Raw genomic sequence first — 21,168 nt, forward strand, 5'->3', positions numbered from 1 at the left:
AAAAAAAAAAAAAAAAAAAAAAAAAAAAAAGAAAGAAAGAAAGAAAAAAGCTCCATATTTCTGGATAGTGGATGAATATTTGGAATGTGCCACTCCAGCCCCGCTCATACCCTGGGCACAGGCTACTTCCTGGCAGAGTGGCATTTCAGCAGAGCTTTGCACCACCATCCGTCAGTCTTCATGTGCCTCACTTTTGTAATGAACAGTGCATAAAGTGAACAATGAAAGTGCTGAAGTTATGTAGTGCACAAAAGATACCACTGTGAGGTTGTTTATGGGAAAACAAACTGCTTGAAAGAAGGCTTCAAGTTTTTCTTGTTTTGAGTCTTGTCTCCTCCTCTAATCACAAAATGATTTTAATATGGCAGGTCATTATGTCATTTCTAGATGAATGAGATTAAAATTTGTTAATATTAAATGTGACTTTATAAAACCTTCTGTTAGGAATATTATTGACTACCAAAATTAGCTTCCCTGAAAATACGTAAGACTGCTGTCAGTAACATCTGCCACGTAATCCAAGGCAGAATTCCCCTTGCCCCCCTTGTTTTGCCTCTGCAGGTAGTTGCCCACCGTATGGAAGGCTATGTGGGTCCAGCAGATTGTTGCCAGCCAACCTGGTTTGTCTTCTCCTCACCTTTCACCAAGTCTAACTTTCCTCCCCGCTTAATTTTTGTTCTTACCATCGCATACAGAATGAAGTCTTTCTGATTAATCTCTATTCTTGCATGGCAGAAAGAAAAACAGAAAATATTTGTTCTTACAAAAATAGATATAAGAATTTTTGTAAAATTTATGTCAGTTTTCTAAAAATGAAATCCTTCACTTTCCATTTGAAAGACACTTCAACATTGCCTTGGAGGTACCAGGTGTTACACTGTAGCTGCTGTTGCTCATTGGTCTGTTAGGAAGTGAGGTAGAAATGACATTAGGATTAAGCATTCAGAAACTTTCACAACAGTTCTGTGTGACTATAATATTCATTTTATTGTATCATAAGAAATGTTAGTCCATCAGGGTTTGGAAGCTGGCTCTTTTCATTCTTTTCTTCCTTTTTTTCTTTCCTCTCCCCTTTTATTTCTTGTCTTTCTAACCATACATAGTGTGAGAAGCACTACTATAGTGGGTAATATCAGGTAGGAAAAAAGTCACTATAGAGTTTATGATTATTTTCTAAATTAACCTTTTAAAATGAAAAACAAAGAGTTTCAGGATAAGCAAAGATTGGTTAATTTCTTATTTAGTTCATGTACACATGCTCTTTGTGTGGTTCAGGACCAGAATGAGTACTCACTAGAACAATAGATTTTTATTTTTTAAAATGATTTCCCTCTTTCTTATACAAATTAATACTTCAATACACAGAATGGTAATGAATTAGTCTCAGAAGTAGGACATAATATTTATCTATAACACATCAAGAGAAATTTAGAACTAGGACTACCTAAGATAATGAGAGGCAAGTGGGAATTTGGGAGAGAAGAGAATTTGACATATGGAAGTAATTATTATGAATTTTAAATTATTTACTAAGTTTAGCAACATCAAGATGCTTTGGTTAGTCGACTTAGAAATTTTTCCTAAAAGAGAATATCAAAATATAGAACAACTGCAGGTATTTGATATTCTAAAAGAAAAAAAAAACCCAAAACAAAAAACTCCTATTCTGTAAAGCTCTTGAGAAAATCTAGGACTGAACCCGGATGGGTGCACAAGTGTTTGTTTCGCTGTTAGTTAATACAATCACTGTTCAAGGAAAAGCTGAACCATGTCAGTGAGATGATACAGGGTATTTTAGTTTGTAACACTTTTGCCCAACACTTTCTTGTTTTCCTTAAAAATAAAAAAAAATTTGTGTGCTTTTTACAAAGACTTCAGGGTGCTGCTTACCATTTTAGCTTCTAACACAAACAACCTTGACAATCATAATCTATTTTTTATCCCTTTTCATCCAGACAAGTAAGCAGTCATCAATTATAGGCCCTCACATGAAATACAAATTTAGCACCATAGAAATGAAAACTAAAGCAATTTGTACCCTTACTATTCCAAGGGGAATCATTCTTGGTCTATTTACTATGAAATATTCCCTCTATCTTATACTCTTCTAAGTTATATCAATGTCATCGACCATAACTTGAATCATAATGAGTAGATGATACCCTTGCATGACTGGAATCATGTCATCATTATTAGATGACCTAGTTAGCATATGTGGTTAAAAATGCCATTGCCTTTTTATTTATTGACTTATTTAGAATGGCATAGGTTATAGGAGGACTGAGTTTCTGATGTGTTCTTTGTGAAATGGCAATGTTTTGTTTATATTTTTAACCCGGATCCACTAACGGCATACACTGAGACATCCGCACACTTTTAAAATATTTCTTTACAAACCATATTTTTTCCCCCTCTGTGACTTTTATTATCAATGCTCCTGGAAAAATATAAAAATAAGCAAAGAAATGTGATAAACGTGTTTCAAAAGCACTGGTAGATTTTAGAAGGAACCTCAAATCAGGAAGATGCCAGAGAGAGAAGCAACCTTCCTTGACCCCAGGGGGGTCAAATGTGTGCACAGTGCTTGTTTTAACTGCTGTGGTTTATATCCACCAGGAAAGGAGTGGGCGGATTAGCTTTCTCTGAGGAGCTTCTTGATAGCACTGCATCCAAGATCAGAAATCTTGGCACTGTTTCTTATCTTTGCTTACGAATAAGAATTTATACAGAAAGAATGAACCATTTGCCTTAGAAATGATGCTAAAATTTATTCTTATTTCGACTCTGCCTCTATTCAAATCTTTATTTGGCCTTTAATCATACTCCCTGTCCTTGTAGTCTTCTTTCCATCTTCCTAGGCCATTATTTCCTTCTCTTCAGGGGGACCAAAATGCTTTAGATAAGTTATGGTTTCAATTTTGAAAACTTGGTGTCTTACGGCCTCTGGTTTCTTGTCTGGCTTCTTGTTTCTCTTCATATCCTATTCAAGTCTCTTCAGTTCTCAAAGCCATCCTCAGAACTCAGTACTTATTAGTGGTGACACTTGCTAAATCAGTCTGGATTACATCACAAGGTTTAAAAGAAATTGGGATAGATTGTAAAAAGTTAGGCAAAATGTCTAATGAGTAATACATTTTCCTTTTAAGTTTTTTCTCTTGTATATATTTGTCAAGGAATTTGGATTTGTAAAGAAATAACTTTTATACAAGTAATATGAGATCAATGATTCTACACGTTTATTTTCTGATTTTTTTGGTGACCAAAGTAGATGAGTTGCATGATGCTTAAAGACGTGATTGGAGCCTTACCAGATAATATAATGATAAATAATCTAATAATTAGTCAGACTGTCTGAGCCATCTTCATATGGCCTAAGTTTTCTTTGCAAGTCCAAACTGTAGGTGTCAATAGAGAGGATTTTGGTCATTTTTCTAAAGGTAAGGAGAAAATGAATAAGCTGTAAGTTAAATTAGATGAATCCACTCTTTACTTTTACTATATAATTAGAAAACTTTTCTTTCTGAACCATTACTCTTACTGTAATAGTAATTACCTTATGATTACATGTTAATAAAAATGTCATGGTTTTTGAGACTAAAAACTTAGCTTCTTAAACATGATTTGGACTTGATCACCAAAATCTGACTATTCTAATTAATTTACTTTTTTCTTATTTTCCCCAGTAGACCCCTTTTATTCCCTTAAAAATGTAATAGTATTTGGGGATATGAAAGTAATGCTGAATCACAAATTAGTTTTATCTATCATCATTAAAACCACAAGCATTGATTCTCAATTTTAGGTCCTTCTGACTAGTGTATTTATTGCAAAATTTTTTGTGTTTGTTACCTATTCAACTGGGGTTGTTGTTCCTGTTCTTGAGCAGGTGGCACAGAGTTATAAAGATCTTCAAAGCAATTTTCAGTGTCCTGTGCAAAAAAATAAAACAAAAAACCCTTGCATTTCTGAATAGAACACACACCAAAAATAAAGGAGTGGATGGCAGCTTTAATATAAAAGCAATATGTCTCAATTGACTAAGCAGGCCACTAACAATTTAGATAAAAGTATGTGATATGACAATTAATGAGCTATAAACACCCCTCATTGAACATTAACCCTTTGGAACACAGAGGTATGTATGTACACCATAAACATTTTTTTAGTTGGCACCTGAAAGCTGTTAGGGCAGCATTCTGTTATTTTAATTTATGATTCACTGTTTATAGTAATATGAAAGGGAAATAAAAATCTAATTCTATACTTCATTACTCTGCTCATCAAGGCTTCTTTAAGGGGAAACTAGAATGTAGGATAAGTCACTCTAACAACTAATAAGTGCTTAACAAATGATTTCCTTGGATGTAGACCAGTGTACAGTGTGGTGGTATACCGAAAAATATTTAAGTTCTTCCTCATGTCTCAGAAATTATAATACAGGATGAAATAAGCAGTCATGAAGTAATTGAAGTATTAATCGTATAATTTCCATGAACTTCACTTATAGCGCTCAGAGTAGAGGAATAGCATCATAGTCTGTAGCATGGTAGTTGAGAAAAGCTTTGTGGGACAGATAAAGGCTTTATGGTCAGAGGGAAGGTTTTTCTATTTATATAGTAGATAACTTGGACTTTAAATAAAAGGTTGGATTTTGATAAAGGGAGATACTGTGAATGAAGTCCTTAGAAGTAGAATGACATGGTGCATTTGGGGCATGAGGAAGTCCAGTTGGGCAGGAGTTGAAGAATCAAAGCACAGGAACGCAGGAAAGATGTACTCAGTGTCTGATATGTGGAGCAGGCTCAGGAGTCAAGTGTTGAATGCCAAGTTCTGAATCCTGGTGTTGCTGATCATAAGGAGTTAATGGGCCTATGTAGCAAAGCAAATGGAGATAAATCGGAGCTGTAGAGATGGAGATCAGTCTCTAGATCATGAGTATTGGAGAGAACGCTGAGTTTGCAAATAGTAAAACACATTTGTTGGGCACACACAATTGGTTTTAGGCAAATTAATGAAATATGGAAGTTAATCTTTGACATCTTTCCTTTATGACCTCCTTTTGCAGGTTGGGTGTCTTGCTCTGGCTCTGACTACACAAGGCTTCACTTTGTTTTGCTTTGTTTCGATCTAGCTGTATTTTGTTTTACCTGTTCTTAGCGTCTGAAGGGATTTTTCTGGTATTTTTCCAGCTATTTGTGCAACTGAAAGAAGGATAATACCTGGTGTCTAGTTATCTTGGTAATATTTCCACTTTCTTCAATGAGTATCTTTAGATTCTTTGGTTAAATACAAAAAAATTAAAATATTTAAAAAAATAGAAGTTTTAAGTTTATAGCAAAATCAAGAGGCAGGGAAAGGGATTTTTTTCATATACTTCCTGCTTATATACATATATAACCTTTGCATTAATCTCAACATCCCTATCCAGAGTGGTACATTTGTTATATCATATGAACCTATGTTAACCTATGTTCCTACATTGTATTCACTCAAGGTCCCAGTTTTTTGGCATTGTATAACCTACGAGTTTGGAAAAATGTATAATGCCATGTATTCATTGTTATAGAATCATATTGTGAGCAGACCAGGTGAGGGCAGAGCTGTACGAAGCCATTAGCATGGGCCCCTCCCCCATCTAGGCCTGCTGCCACCAGCAGGTAGGTGAGGACTGCAGCTGGGCAGGTGCTTCCAGTAACACCTTCCCCCTCCCAGTTTCCTGGGTACCCCTGTTCCTCATCTACACTGCAGAGGCACAGGGGGTCTTAAAGGCCATTGCCCTGAGCTAGAGCAGAAGTGAATAATAATAAGAGGGCCTTACTTCTTCTAAGTCCCCATCCTGAAGGGTAAAGTTAGTATATATTTTTTAATTATTTTTTGTTTTTGTTTTTTATTTTTGGTACCAAGGATCGAACTCAGGTCCTTGTGCTTGCGAGTCAGGCAGCAGAACCACTGAGCTAAATCCCTGGCCTGTAAATTTATTATATTGATCAATTTATTCATTATAAACATATTTGGGGCTAATCTTTGATTTCATTTTATTTTACACAGTTAAAGGTGATAGATTAGTAACTACCACAAATTGTGATTTTCTAAGCTGTGTTGATACTATTGTTGTTGCTGGTTGGAATACTTGGGCTAGTGTCGTGATTAATCTAGTCTGCTATCTCTCCTGGTATAATGAAAGTAAAATTGCCCCAGAAATATTAGAGACTCAAATCTTAATGACCAGGTACATCTGGAAGACACCTCTGAGAAACAATCATTCCTTAAGGGTTCTAAATACAAGCAACAAAGATACTTACAATAAGTAATATCTAAGTATCAACCCAGGAATTAAACCAAGGACTATACCAACAACAATAATAGAAATAAATAAATTAAAAAAAACATTTAGACAAGACACAGTCTTCCAGCTTACCAAAGGCAAATTCTGGGGAAAATGAGATAGAAAAGTCTGATAATCAACCACCTATACAATCTGAACTGATAACACAGGAAGAAAAAAAAATAGGTAAATGAGGCTCTAGAAATATTCAAAACAGAAATAATTTCCCAGAAAGAGACACAATTAGACAGTCTAGAAAAGAAAAGATGAAAAAATAGATGAGGTCAGTATTATGATGGAAGCCATGAATGCTCAGCATAGGAAAGAAAAGGAAGCCATGAATACCCAATGTAAGAAACAAATGGAATCCATGAAGCAGATTCAAACTGATATCCAGGAGATTAAAAAATCTATTAAAAGTATACATAGAAAGGCTGGGGATTTAGTTCAGTGGTTCAGCGCCTACCTCGGCACAAGGACCTGAGTTTGATCCCCAGTAATAAAACAAACAACAACACAAAAATAAACAACAACAACCAAAACAAAAGTATACATAGCAGAGTAACCCAGTCTGAAGACATAATATCAGATATAGAAGACAGGATGGAGGTCAGTGACCATGAAAAGGGAGATCTCTTAAAAATAGTAAGGGACCATGAGAAATCAATCCAATAGCTCCTAGATGACATAAAGAAGAGTAATATAAGATTAATAGGACTCCAAAAAAAAAAAAAAAGGCAAGAGAAAGCATAAATGACATAAAAAATCTTCACAGAATTAATGATAGAAAATTTCCCAAACAGAGCAAAAGAACTTGACATACAAGTAAGTGAAGCATATAGAACACCAACTAGTTATAATAAAATAAAATCTACACCTAGACATATAATAATCAAGATCATGGAAACACAACAGAAGTGCAAAATACTACCAACAATTAGAGAAAAAAGCAAATTACATTCAAGGGAAAGCCCATAAGAATCACAATAGACTTTTCAACACAAACCCTCAAGTCAAGGAGAGCCTAGAATGAGGTATTTCAAGCTTTAAAAGAAAACAACCTCCAACCTAGGCTGATGTATCCTGCAGTACTATCTTTCAAAATTGATGGAGAGGGAAAGGGATTTAGCTCAGTGGTTCCAGCACTTGCCTTGCAGGTATAAGTAAGGTCATGAGTTCAATCCCCAGTACCAAAAAGAAAAAAAGAAAAAAAAAGTGATTGAGAAATAAGATATTTTCATGACAAAGAAACTTCATGAATACTAAACCAGCGCTCCAAACAATTTTTAAAAATATCTAGAAAAAGATAACGAAGGTCACAACTCCATGAGGCCTAAAAAAGCAAATACATTCAACCTGCCAAAGATTAAAACTGGACCCTTATCTTCTACCATGCATTAAAGTCCAAGTGGATTAAAGATCTAAATATTAAAACAGAAACACTAAACTTGCTGGAAGATAAGTTAGGCAGAACTCTGGAAGACATTGGCATAGGAAAAGACTTTATGAACAAATCCTCAGTAGCACCGGAACTAGCAGAAAGAATAAACAACTGGGATCTCATCTTACTAAAAAGCTTCTGCACTGCAAAAGAAACCATCAGCAGAACTAAGAGACAACCTACAATGTGGGGAAAAATTTTTACCAGTTGTTCCTCAGAGAAAGGACTATTATCTAGAATATATAAAGAACTCAAAACAATCAGCCCCCCCAAATATGAAGACCCAATTCAAAAATGGGCATCTGAAATAAACAGACATTTCTCAGACAAAGAAGTAAAAGCAGCAAGTAAATATATGAAAAAATGTTCCACATCACTGGTCATTCGAGAGATGCAGATGAAAAAAACAACACTGAAATTCCACCTCACCCCACAAAGAATGGCTGCTGTTAAGAAATCAAACAATAACAGATGTTGGCGGGGTTGTGGGGAGAAAGGAACCCTTCTCCATTGTTGGTGGGAGTGCAGACTGGTGCAACCACTATGGAAATCAATATGGAGACACCTCGAAGAGCTTGGACTGGAGTTTCCATTTGACCCAGCCATCCCTCTGCTGGGTATCTTTCCAAAAGAACTAAAAGAAGCATATCACAGTGATGTATGTGCACCCATGTTTATAGCAGCATAGTTTGTAATAGCTAAAGCTTGGAAAGAGCCCATTTGCCCATCAGTGGGAAACTGGATAAAGAAGATGTGGTTTTTCTATGAAATGGAATATTACTCAGCCATAAGAATGAGAAAATAGATTCATTCATAGGAAAATGGATACATATTGAAGATACACTCCTAAGTGAAATAAGTAAGTCACACATGTGTAAATACCGAATAATTTCTCTGGTGTGAATAAACTGTAATAATACATAAGATCCTAAGAAGATTACTGACATTGTGAAATGGGAAGAAAGGGGCTAAAGGTGTAGGGAAGGTGGGATGGGTAGGGGAAGGGTAATAAGGGAAAAGAAAAAACTGTGAGATAATGAAAAGATGGAAATAAAGTGTTTGTAGATGGAGAGGGAAGGAGGGGGTGAAGGGAGGGCAGGGACAAGGGGAAAAAATGAGAAGCAGGACTTGTCATGTAGAGGTACAAGATCCCAACAATGAATGTAACTGTACTGTATCCTTAAAGTGTACCAATAAACTCAACTAAAGCTGAAAAAAAAAAAAAGCAAATCCAATAGGCAAGAATTTAAAGGGAGAGGGAGAAAAATAAAAAAGAATGAACAATAGGAAAATAACATGACAATGATAAGTCAATACATATTAGTTATAACCATCAGCGTCAATAGCCTCAATTCATGAATCAAAATTTGACTGGCAGAATGGATTAAGAAGCAAAAGCCAACAATACACTCTACACAAGAAACATACCTACTTGAAAGAGAAACTCATAGACTGAAAGTAAAAGGATAGAAAATAGTTCTCCATGCAACAGGAACCCAGAAAAAAGCAGGGATTGCTATATCATTTGCAGACAAAGTAAATTTCAAACCAAAACTAATTGAGAGACTCAGAATGTCACTACATCCTTGTAAAGGGAATAATCCAACAGGAAGAGATGACAATTATAAATATATATGCACCAAACACTAATGCCTCTGACTATACAAAATAAATATTAAGGGACATGAAACATCAGATACACACTAATACAATTGTAGTGGGGGACCTCAATACCCCATTGTCACAAATAGATCATGGAGACTAAAAATCAACAATGAAATACTAGAACTGAACCAAGCTTTGAATAAGTGGACTTAATAGATGTCTACAGAATGTTCCACTGCACAAAATTAGGATATACAGTCTTTTTGGCTGCACACAGATCATTTTCAGAAATAGACCACATGCTAGCTCATAGAACATGTTTAAGTAAATGCAAAGGAATTGAAGTTATCCCATGTATATAATCAGACCATAGTGCAATTACATTGGAGATCAATAGCATAAGAAACTGCAAGAACTTCACAAACACATGGAAATTGAATAACACTTTCCTGAACAACCAATGGGTAACAGCAGAAATTAAAGAAGAAATTAGACATTTTTTTTACAATTTAATGACAATGCCAGTACAACATACAATGATTTATGGGATACAATGAAAGCAGTTTTATGTGGGAAATTCATAGCAGTAAATGTCCACACTAGGAAAACGGAGCGAGCTCAAATAAACAACTTAATGGTGAATCTTAAGAAGAGCAAGAGAAACCCCAACCTCATACAAGGGAGGAAATTATAAAGATCAGAGCAGAAATCAATGAAATAGAGACTAAAAGAACCATCCCCCCCAAAAAAAAATCAGTGAATCAAAGAGTTGGTTTTTCAAAAGAATAAATAAAATTGATAAACCCTTAGCCAACCTTGTCAAATAAAGGAGAGAAAAGGCTCAAATCCATGCAATTAGGAATAAAAAGATGAAGTCACAACAGATCAGAAATCCACAGGATCATCAATACCTACTTTGAGAAACTGTACTCTAATAAAATGGAGAACACAGAAGAAATAGATTTCTAGATACATATGAATTACCAAAGTTGAACGGAGATATAAAAATTCTAAGCACCCCAATTACATTCAGTGAAATTGAAAATATAATTAAAAATTTTCCAACAAAGAAAAGCCCAGGTCCTGGTGGCTTTACTGCTGAATTCTACAAGGCATTTAGAGAAGTATTGCTACTACTTAAACTTTTCAGTGAAATTGATAGGGAAGCACAACTTTCAAACTCTTTCCTGGAAGGAAGTATTACTTTGATTCCAAAACCAGGGAAAGACCTAGCCAAAAAACAACTATAGGCCAATCTCCCTAATGGTCATATATGCAAAAATACTCAATAAGATACTGGCAAACAGAATAAAGAAGATCATCAAGAAGATCATACACTCTGACCAAGTCAGATTTATCTCAGGGATGAAAGGATGGTTCAATGTAATCAATGATATGTATAATAATAATTTACATATTGGTACATAAATCAATAAATGTAATACACTATATTAACAGAGTAAAGGACGAAATCCATATGATCATTTTAATAGATGCAGAAAAATCATTGCACAAAATTTAACACCCATTCATGATAAAAACCCTGCAGAAAATTGGAATAGATTGTCTTTATCTCAACTTGATAAAGGCTATCTATGAAAAACCAACAGCCAACATCATACTAAATGCTCAAAAACTGAAAACCTTCATGCTAAAATCAGGAGCAAGACAAGGATGTCCACGGTTACCACTCCTATTCAATGTAGTTTTGGAAACATTAGCTACAGCAGTTGGACAAGAGAAAGAAATAAAAGGAATAAAGATAGGAAAGGAAGAAGTGAAACTGTCATTTTTTGTTGATGAAACAATACACAGAAGACCCCAAAAACTGCCAAAAGACTTCTAGACTTAATTGACAGATTCAGTAAAAAAGCTGGATACAAAGTATATACTGAAAAATCAATACCCTTCTTGTACAAAAATAACACTGAGAGAGAAATTAAGGAAACAAACCCTTTCACAATAACATCCCCCCAAAATGAAATATCTAGGAATCAGTCTAACAAAGGAAGGAAAAGACCTCTACATGGATAACTACAACACTCTGAGAAAAGAGATTGAAACAGATACAAAATAATAGAAAGACATCCCTTGTTCCTGGGTAGAAAGAATCAATATAGTAAAAATGTCCATAGTTCCAAAACTGCTATACAGATTCAATGCCATTCCTATAGAAATCCCAACAGTATATTTCCCAAACTGCATTTGGAATCAGAAGAGACCTAGAATAGCAACAGCCATTCTAGGCAACAGAGACCTGGCAGTAGGTATCACAATCCCCATCTTGAAACTATGCTACAAAGCCACTGTGATAAAAACAGCATGATAGTGGCAAAGAAGCAGACCTGAGGATCAGTGGAACAGATTAGAAGTTGCAGAAACAACTCCACACACACTCAGTGACCTCATCTTTGACAAAGGAGCCAGGCATCCTCCACTGGAGGAAAGATACTCTCTTTAATAAGTGGTTTTGGAAAACTGGATTTCAGCTTGTCAAAGATTAAAATTAGACCTCTGTCTTCACCATGCACTAAACTAAAACCCAAGTGGATTAAAGATATAAATATTAAAACAGGAACACTGAAATTGCTGGAAAATAAGTTAGGTAGAACTCTTGAAGACACTGGGATGGGAAAAGACTTTATGAACAAATCCACAGTAGCACAGGAACTAGAACAAAGAGTCAAATTGGGATATCATCTTTTTAAAGAGTTTCTGCACTGCCAGAGAAATTACAAGCAGAGTTAAGAGACAACCCACAATGTGGGAAAAAAATTTTTTACCAGCTGTTCCTCAGACAAAGGTCTACTATCTAGAATATATAAAGAACTAAAAAAAGAAAAACAAAAACAAAAAACAGACCCCAAATATAAAGACCCAATCCAAAAATGGGCATCTGAAATTAACAGACATTTCTCAGACAAGTAAAAGCAGCAAATAAACATGTGAAAAAATGTTCACTGGTAATTTGAGAAATGCAGAAGAACAACTCTGAGTGAGATTCCATCTCACACCAGAAAGTACAGCTGCTATCAAGAAATCAACCAATAACAAATGCTGGCGGGATTATGGGGAGAAAGGAACCCTTCATTGTTGCTGGGAGTGCAGACTGGTGCAACCACTATGGAAATCAATATGGAGATACCTCAAACAACTAGGATTAAAAGTCCCATTTGACCAGGCTATTCCCCTGCTGGATATCTTCCCAAAAGAATTAAGAGAATCATACCACAGCAATATATGCTCACTCATGTTTATAGCAGCACAGTTTGTAATAGCTAAAGCTTGGAAACAACCCAATTTCCATTAACAAAAAAATATGTTTCTTTGAAAAATAAAATCAAGCACTACTCAGCCATAAAGAATGAGAAACCAGAGATATTTATAGATAAGTGGATGCACATCAAGGCCATACTCTTAAGTGGAGTTAATAAGTAACACATAAATACCAAATAGTTTCTCTGGTGTGAAAAACTTAAAGTGTGAATAAGGATCAAAATGTAAAATTGATATTGTATAATAGGAAGAAAAGGTCTAAAAGAGTAGAGCAAGTGGGAGGGGTAGGGGAAAGGTAAAAAAGGAAAAAATATGTGAAGAGGAAAAACATGGAAACAAAGAGGGGGAGGGGCTGAAAGGAGGGCTGGGGAATGGGGAAAAATAAGAAGCAAAATAAATCATGAAAAGGTACAAGATCCTAATGATGAATATAACTGTTTTGTATACCTAAAATGTATCAATAAACTTAATAAAGATAAAATGAATCACATTGATATTTTCACTGCCCTAAAAGTACTTATCCTATTTATTCCTCCCACTTCTTGTCAAGCACTGATCTTTTTACTGTTTCTGAAGTTTTTGCCTTTGCCACAATCCCACATGGTTAACATCAATGGTATATCGTGTTTTCAGATTAATTTTTTTAAAAATGTAAGGCGCATTTAAGCTTCCTCCATGCCTTTTTTTGATTTTTTAATTTCATTTATGCTGAATAGTATTGTATTTTATGAGTAGTCCACTTTATCTTCTAAAGGATATCCCAACTGCTCCCAAGATTTGGCAGTTTAGCTGCTAAAAGCACTCATGTGCAAGGTTTTGAGTAGACATAGAATTTTAATTCTGTTGGCTACATACCCAGGAACATGATTACTAAATCATGTGATAAAAATACCTTAATTTATAAAGAACTGTTGAACAATGTTCCAAAGTGGTGACACCATTCTACATTCTCACTGGCTCTCAAATCAGAGTTCTTGTTGCTCTATATCCATGAAAGCAAACCTTTCAGAGCTTTCAGTGATAACAAACAGCTATGTGGCATGCAATGTAGGATTGCCACCATTGCCTTATATCCTCACCAACTTTGGTGGTGTTAGTACACTGGATTTTGGCCTTTCTGACCAGTATAGTTCACTGTTATTTTCATTTGTGTTTCCGTGATGGCTGTGACATGCAGCACCTTCTAATATACTTATTTGACTTCTGTATGTCTCCTTTGGTAAGGTATATGAAAATGTCTTTATACCAGTTCAAATTAATCAGGTTGTCTTCTTATCGAGTTTTAATAGTTCTTTGTATATTTTAAATGACAGTAACTTATCAGATGTGTTCTTTATAAATATTTTTCTCAGTCTGTTATTTCCTCCACAGTGTTTTTTTGCACAGCAGAAGTTTTTAAATTTAATGAATTCTTGTTTATCAATTCTTTCTTTCACAGACTGTATTTTTCTTGTGTTAAAAAGTCATTGCCATACTCAAGGACATTAAGGTTTTTTCTGATTTTATCTTTTAGGAGTTTCAGTTTTGTGTTGCATATTTAGGTCTGTGGTCCATTTTGAGTTAATTTTTGTGAAGGATATAAGCTTTATGCCTAGATTTCTTGTTTTGCATGTGAATGACTAATTGCTTTAACACCATTTGTTGATAAGACCATCTTTGCCCCACTGTGTTTTCTTTGTACCTTTGCCAGAGTCAGCGGATTATATCTGTATTGGTCTATTTCTGGGCTCTTTGTTCTATTCTATTGATGTATTTAAGTATTCTCTTGCTAATAACCTCTCTTATTTTTGTAATTTTAGTAATTCTTGAAGTTGTGTAGGTTGTCTTGCAAGTTTGTCTTTCACTTAGGCTATTTTGGGTCTGCTTCCTCTTCATATAAACCTTAGAATAAGTTTCCTAAGATTTGCAAAATACCTTTATAGCTTTTTTATTGGAATTGCATTGACTATATAGATGAAGTTGTAAAGTGATGACATCTTGGAAACACTGAGTTTTCCTATACATAAACACAGAGCATCAGTCCATTTATTTAGAGTTTTGATTTTGCTCATCAGAATACTGTTTGTTCCACAATTAGTTTACAAAATTTTTACCCAAGTGCTAAAATAAAAGAAATTATATTAGAAGTTTCAAATTCCACTTGTTCCTTGTTAGTAGTGGAGAGAGCAATGGACTATATAACAAATTCTATCTTTCCTTCAAGTGTCGGTCAGAGATCCTGGAGGATTTACTGCTGCATCCTGATCCACTGTTCAAATTGAATTCCTTTGTGAACCTTTAGGAGTTAACAGAAGAGAGTGGCGGCTGGCTAGGTATATATGTATATAAGTATATAGTATGAGTATATAGTATATAAGTATAAAGCCATATTCTTTTTGGAACATGACTCTAAGCATTTAGCCACAGAAAATGATTTGAAATACCCACAGTTTCTGTGTGAGTTCTCCATCAGTTACTTTCAAGATGGCACAATGAGTTGTTAATTTGATTGGTTTGTACCAGATTTCATGTCTGAACTTTCCTTTAAGATCTTACTTCTAAATAAGAAAATGTAGGACCATAGGTGTAGGGAATAAATTCTTGTAAGTTCAGGTTTACAAGAGTAAAATAGTAATAGTTCAGCTACCCAACTCAATTTTTTTAATTGAACTTTATTATTAGTAATTGAACAGTGTTAGTGAGCAATTTCAAATGTAATGCATCTATACATTGTCCAATTTCAAATTCTGGTGTGGTGGTGTTTGTTATCATATTATCGAATATTTCTAAACACAGTACTTTTCAAGTGTAGTACACAGTAAAAACTGGATTATTGAATAATTGAATGATTGAAAAGTGGTGAAATTTTCTCTCTAGCTGGTGAGCATTCCTTTATAACTGTTTGACATATGTAAGAAAATTAAAAATAGGCAAATCTACTCTGAATCTAACTACTAGCCATTAGCACCCTGATTCCTTTTGTCATGAAACTTTTAGAGATGGAAAAATCCCATGATTAACTAAGAATATTTTTTCAATTTTGGAAGTAAAATGTCTATATAAAATTATATTTGTTACTCTTAAGCAAAAACTTTAATGTATGAATATATTTTAAAAGTATTTGTGAGTAGTGCATGTTAAATTTAGCTTATTAGTAAAGTCAAACAGTTTTAAAAACTATAAACTTGATTTCACATTCCATAATAAAACTTCTCTAAGACACAGTCTATATGTAGTTGGTACAGAAGTCTGACCTATTATTTTTCACTTACATAAGACTTGGTCATTTCTGAAAGATATTTATTGCAGAAATTTGATCAGTTCATTCCTTAAAACTTAACGCTTTATGTCTTTGTTGACACCAAGGGAGGTGAGCATTAAAAACTGCAACCCTTATCAGTCATTTTAAGGCTCCTCAATAGACTTTGTAGCACAATTTATTAACCATAAGTTTTCTTAAAATTAAATTGTGTGTGTACGTGTGCACATGCGTTAGATGGGAAGACCACAAAACTTGGTTAATCTCTATGTTGTCGATTCTTTATATTACAATACATCCTTATCATATCTCCTGTCATGATCCAAGGCTTATGCCTTCTGATTTTTCTTGTGCAGTGGTATGGATTTCTGTAACCCATGGGATTAAAAAAAATCACTCCCTATGTATTCTATATTGACCCCAGTGTAAATTATATTACTCCAGTACTTTGTGAACAATTCTCAGTAACATGATTTATGCATTAATATCAGAAAATAGCAGTTAAAAACATTCACTTTAAATTCATTGTTTTAATACACATTAGCTCTTCTACAAAACAAAACTTCACTGGAAGGACAGGGTAGATAGAATTCTTACCATTCTTTGAAGATTCTATCTTTACCTCCCTGAAAACTTGAGACCACCTCACTATGTAGAACCTGGCCCTGAAAGATCACATGGTGAGAGAGTTCAGCTCTTTCCAGGAAGGATTGTGAAACCACATTGGAACTGCCAGCTCATACTGTCACCTGCTTGTAATTGTACAACTGAGCCCAGCCAAAATCAGCAGAACCACCTAGTCAACCCACAAAACTGATGCAAACATCAGTGGTTTGCTGTTAATCCTACCAAGTGTTGGTGTTAGGAAGACACCTGAAACACGAGTAAAATACTAAATATGATCTTATCAAAAATATTTTAACTGTAAAATGTAGTATTTCTTAAAGAATATCCTTAGCTTTTACTTTCCCAATGACTTTGTATTATTCTTTGCCAAAACCATCTAGCTGACTGGAGACTGTCAACATTTCATAAAGAGTCTTCAAAGTTTAATTTGCTATGGAGACCATCCTAGAACTCTGTATCTCTTTGTTGGATCTTGGCTGCACAGTGCAATGCGCTTTGATCAAGCTGCTTTTCATATCCAAGGTAACCCAAATTACTTCACCAAGGAATGTACTGGAGGGTAATGTCTCTGCAGGCCATAAAAGAACAATTATGTAATAGCTCATGCACTACTTAAGAGTTTGGAACTTGTCTTACTGAGAGGAAGTATAAAGAAAAGAGAAAATAATGAATGAGGATTTGACCACAAATATAGAGAGGAAGTAATATATTATAATTACAACAGCACCCCAAATTTTCCTGTTATCCTTACACTTTGCAATTCATTTTTCAATTGGCGTTTTAATGAAATGCTCATTGAACTATAATTCAGTGTTGGAAATGTCCTGCATAATTACATGTATTACTTCCAAGTAGCTGATAAATAATATCACATGTAATTTATTGTGAATTAATTCATGCTACCTATTCTTCAATTTCTTTAATATATTTGATAGTGAAATTTACCTACATTTGAAATGCCTTCTGATACAGTGTATATTTATTGGTGCCATAGACTAAAATAGTCCGAAATATACATGCATATAGTTTATGTTGCAATAAAATGACAAAAATATGATTAATGGACTGCATATTTTGATATCATCCTTTTAAACAGATTCCTTCAAAAATATGGAAAAATAATAGCTTGTGTGGTCTCAGCAGAACATAAGTGGAGAGAAATCCTAGTAAAAGAGGCTCTAGGCTTCTATTGCTATCTCAGGAATCGAGGAAGAAAAGAAACTACTTCATCTGAGTGAAGCTGTTACCACTCCAGTACTAGTAGTAGGTCTACATGAGACTAACAAGAGGTCAGGGTTTCAGTATTTAAAGTCTGACTCATGTTTAGTCCCTGGTTGGTTTAAATGCTCTTCTAAGCAGGTATGATTTCTTAATGTCATTTTTTGGTTTATCATGTTTATGCATGGGAGATTTAGGTTGCTGGAGATCATGTAATTAAATTCCAGTTGGAAAGTAAGATAAATGTGCACCCTGCACTCCAGGGATGTAGCAGACATCCCATGTTCTGCACCAGAACAATCTGAGAACCCTAAGGTGCCAAGTTGCTCAGTTTCTTGCTTTCCTCAAATAATTAAGTTTCAAAGTCCTTAGGTAATCTATTCATGGCAGATTTTCTCTTTAAATGTTTCCTCAAAATTTATCATATCTTGGTACCACTTAAAGTGTCTAGAGTGAAGTTGCAGAGAGGGACATAAGCAGCAGAGAGTTGTAGCACAGAATAAAGATGTGGGCAGAGTGCAAAGTGAATAGAAAAGGCATCCACACAAGTTTGGTAGATGGAGGAGAGCACAACATACTAAGCAATAGGGGGCAATGCATGTTAAACCACAGAGTCAGACACTGGCATTCACTGTTGAGAAAACAGCAAGAAGCTATGTGAATGACTGGATTTTTAAGTTCTTGAGGGCAGGGGGTTTGATGGGATTTTGGGTTTGCAGGTAGATTGAGACTAGACTGGAAGGGAATTTTATACTATAATGAGACAAAAGATTGTTTTGAACCTGACATATCAATGGCCATGCAACAATAACTTGACCCCTTATGGTACTGGTTCTAGTTCTTTCTAAGAGATTTTGCTTTGTGTGGCGGTCCAGCCGTCACAACACAAATGTACCTGAGTTGGGGAGTGAGGATTGAGAAAGGACAGCACACTCAATAGTGCGGAGACAAGAGGTCCCATTTATTTCACAGAAACAGCTCCTTTTAAAGGCAGGCCAACAGGAAGCACCAAACAGCTATTAGGGAGGAGATCAGATCTTTGGCTATCTGAATTCCTCCCATCACAAGGTCAAATTTAACAAAGTCCTTGAGCCGGGTGTGGTGGTGCATGCCCGTAATCCCATAAAACTAGTCTGGATTACACAGTGAGCTCCAGGTCAATCTCATCTGTATAGCTGAGACCCTTGTCTCAGAAAAGCCAAATAGAGTCATAGATTGTGTCAATGCCTCAATGGTAGAAGTTACTTTTCCAACATCAAATGCCAGTGGGCTCCCACACTTTGTTATACGATACAACTGCAATTAATTGACATAAAATTATTTTTAATAATTTATTATTCAATTATGTGAAATAATTATGATAAGTATTAAAGAATTTAGCTCTGTAAAAACTCAAATGTGAATATTTAGAGTGATACATAATATATGGAAGCAAATTAAAAAGTAGTAAGTAATAGATCTAGCACCAGTATTAATTGGGAACGATTAAAGTACAAGATCTTTCTATTGAGAGGAAGACCTCAGATAAACATGTGAAAAATTGACCACCAATGTCCTCATTGACCTGAATTACCGCAAGTATTTGGCTTTAATGATGTAATTAGTCCCCTCCAATTCCCTGTTTTGTTTTTCCAGTATACCTCTGTACAGCAACATAACCAAACAGGCCATCAAAAGGGAATGATAGCCTCAGTTGCGTCAGAAATAATTTCACAGGGCTCCTTACAAGAAAGGGGAAAGTAGTTACTGAGTAAAGACCAGCTTCCTTTTCCATCAGTTCTGTTTCCTAAGTTTTTTCATGGATGCTTTTACCTCTGAAAATTTTCAGCTGTTAAAAAACATTTGGTGTCTGCTGTATTCTGGAAGAGGGTTCATGTTTGTGAAGTCTCTGTTGAGGGCACTGATCACGTTGACCTTATGTGGTGATCATATCTGTATGTGAAGAGAAATATGTAGATAAAACTCTCTCAGATATTGACAGTTTATAGTAAAAATATTTTATATAGATAGATATTCACAGACACAATGTACACACAGTATTGTACTTAAAATATTGGCTCCAAGAAGTGTGGAAAATAATAATAATAATGATAATAATAAAAAAAATAATAATGAAGGGCTGGGGATTTGGCTCAGTGGATCTGGCACCTGCCTCCCAAGCACAAGGGCCCAAATTTGATCCCCAGTACCAAAAAAAAAGTAATGATAGCAATAATAATAAAAATATATCCTCTGTTTTTTCTTGGTAAGTCAAAGTTTAAAAATGAATTATGTCATTTCAGTATGAGATAATAGCAACATCATATGGACATCAGCAAAGTAATTAAAAAGACTAGTGAATTTACTTGGAAAGATATAATTTAGCTCTTCAGTGGTCACTTTAAAAAAATCTATTTATTGCTAAGTATCCTCAGCCATGTATGGGATGGTGTGAAATGATTGCATTTTAGTTATCCCTGTATGCAGCAAATTTCAATTATAGCTCCTACTATAAAATTATTAGAGTATTGTTAACAGTAAAGTGCTCTAAACTTATAGGCACCAGAGATTTAAGAGAAAGAATATTTCCATTTTACCCATTCTACCTCACTTCACAGATCTTCCCCCACTGGTTGGAAGTTCCTTCATCTGACTCAGAGTCCCTTCTCTTTATAGAGCTTGAATGAGGTGCTTGACTAAGAAACAATTCATAGAAAACAAAAATTAAACTTGTTTTTGAAGCTTTTGAAAAGTTTCACCCAGATTCTCTAGTGAGCCTACTATGCACAATTTAATATCTGATAAGACCTTGCTAACTACTTCTGTGACTTATATCAGAAAGATCAAGGTTGTGTAAAAGCATAGGAGTTGAAGAATAGCTTTCAGCTCCAAGTGCCAATACCAGTAGGTCGTTAGTGGGGCCCTGGCTGAGATAATTAACAGGAAAAAGTGGCATGATCCATTAACATTGCCTTCCATGCATGCAGGAAATCAAACAGGCTGTAGCTATCCTTGCTTGGCTCATTAGAATAGACTTTTAGGATAACATTTCAAAGAAAGGATAGAGAACAATGGCACTCCAAAAAGAAATTGAACAGGACCTCAAAAAGTGAAAAATAGCTCCTGCTCTTGGAGAGGCAGAACCAATATTGTCAAAGTGTGCATAACTCCAAAATTGATATACAGATTCAATCCCGATCAAAATACCAACAGCATTTTCACAGAACTGAAGAAAATAAAGCTAAATTTCATATGGAACCAGAAAAGACTCAGAATAGAAAAGCAATCTTGTATAACAAGAGAAAAGTGGGAGGCATCACAACTCTAGACTTGAAGTTATATTTCAAGCCTGCTGTGATAAAAACAGCTTGGAACCAGCATAAAAACAGATATCAAGATCAATATAAACAGAATAGAGTATATAGAAACAACCAAAGTATGTTCAACTAGTTGATCTTC

At 35.0% G+C, this 21,168-nt stretch overlaps 1 long non-coding RNA gene across 3 annotated transcripts in view; it reads left to right on the forward strand.

Annotated features, from left to right (window-relative positions):
• The window catches only part of LOC104871474, a 236,486-nt gene that overhangs the window by 99,505 nt on the left and 115,813 nt on the right, over nt 1-21,168 (forward strand). Inside the window, exons 3-4 of one of the 3 annotated variants that reach the window (XR_782878.1) lie at nt 14,851-14,959; nt 16,893-17,034. The exons of the other annotated variants lie outside the window; for them this stretch is intronic. This is a non-coding gene — a long non-coding RNA (uncharacterized LOC104871474). The remainder of the gene's footprint in view (nt 1-14,850; nt 14,960-16,892; nt 17,035-21,168) is intronic. 3 annotated transcript variants of the gene reach the window in all.

Source organism: Fukomys damarensis, unplaced genomic scaffold, assembly GCF_012274545.1.
Source record: "Fukomys damarensis isolate Sample0158 unplaced genomic scaffold, DMR_v1.0_HiC HiC_scaffold_14, whole genome shotgun sequence".
NCBI classification, from domain to species: Eukaryota; Metazoa; Chordata; class Mammalia; order Rodentia; family Bathyergidae; genus Fukomys; species Fukomys damarensis.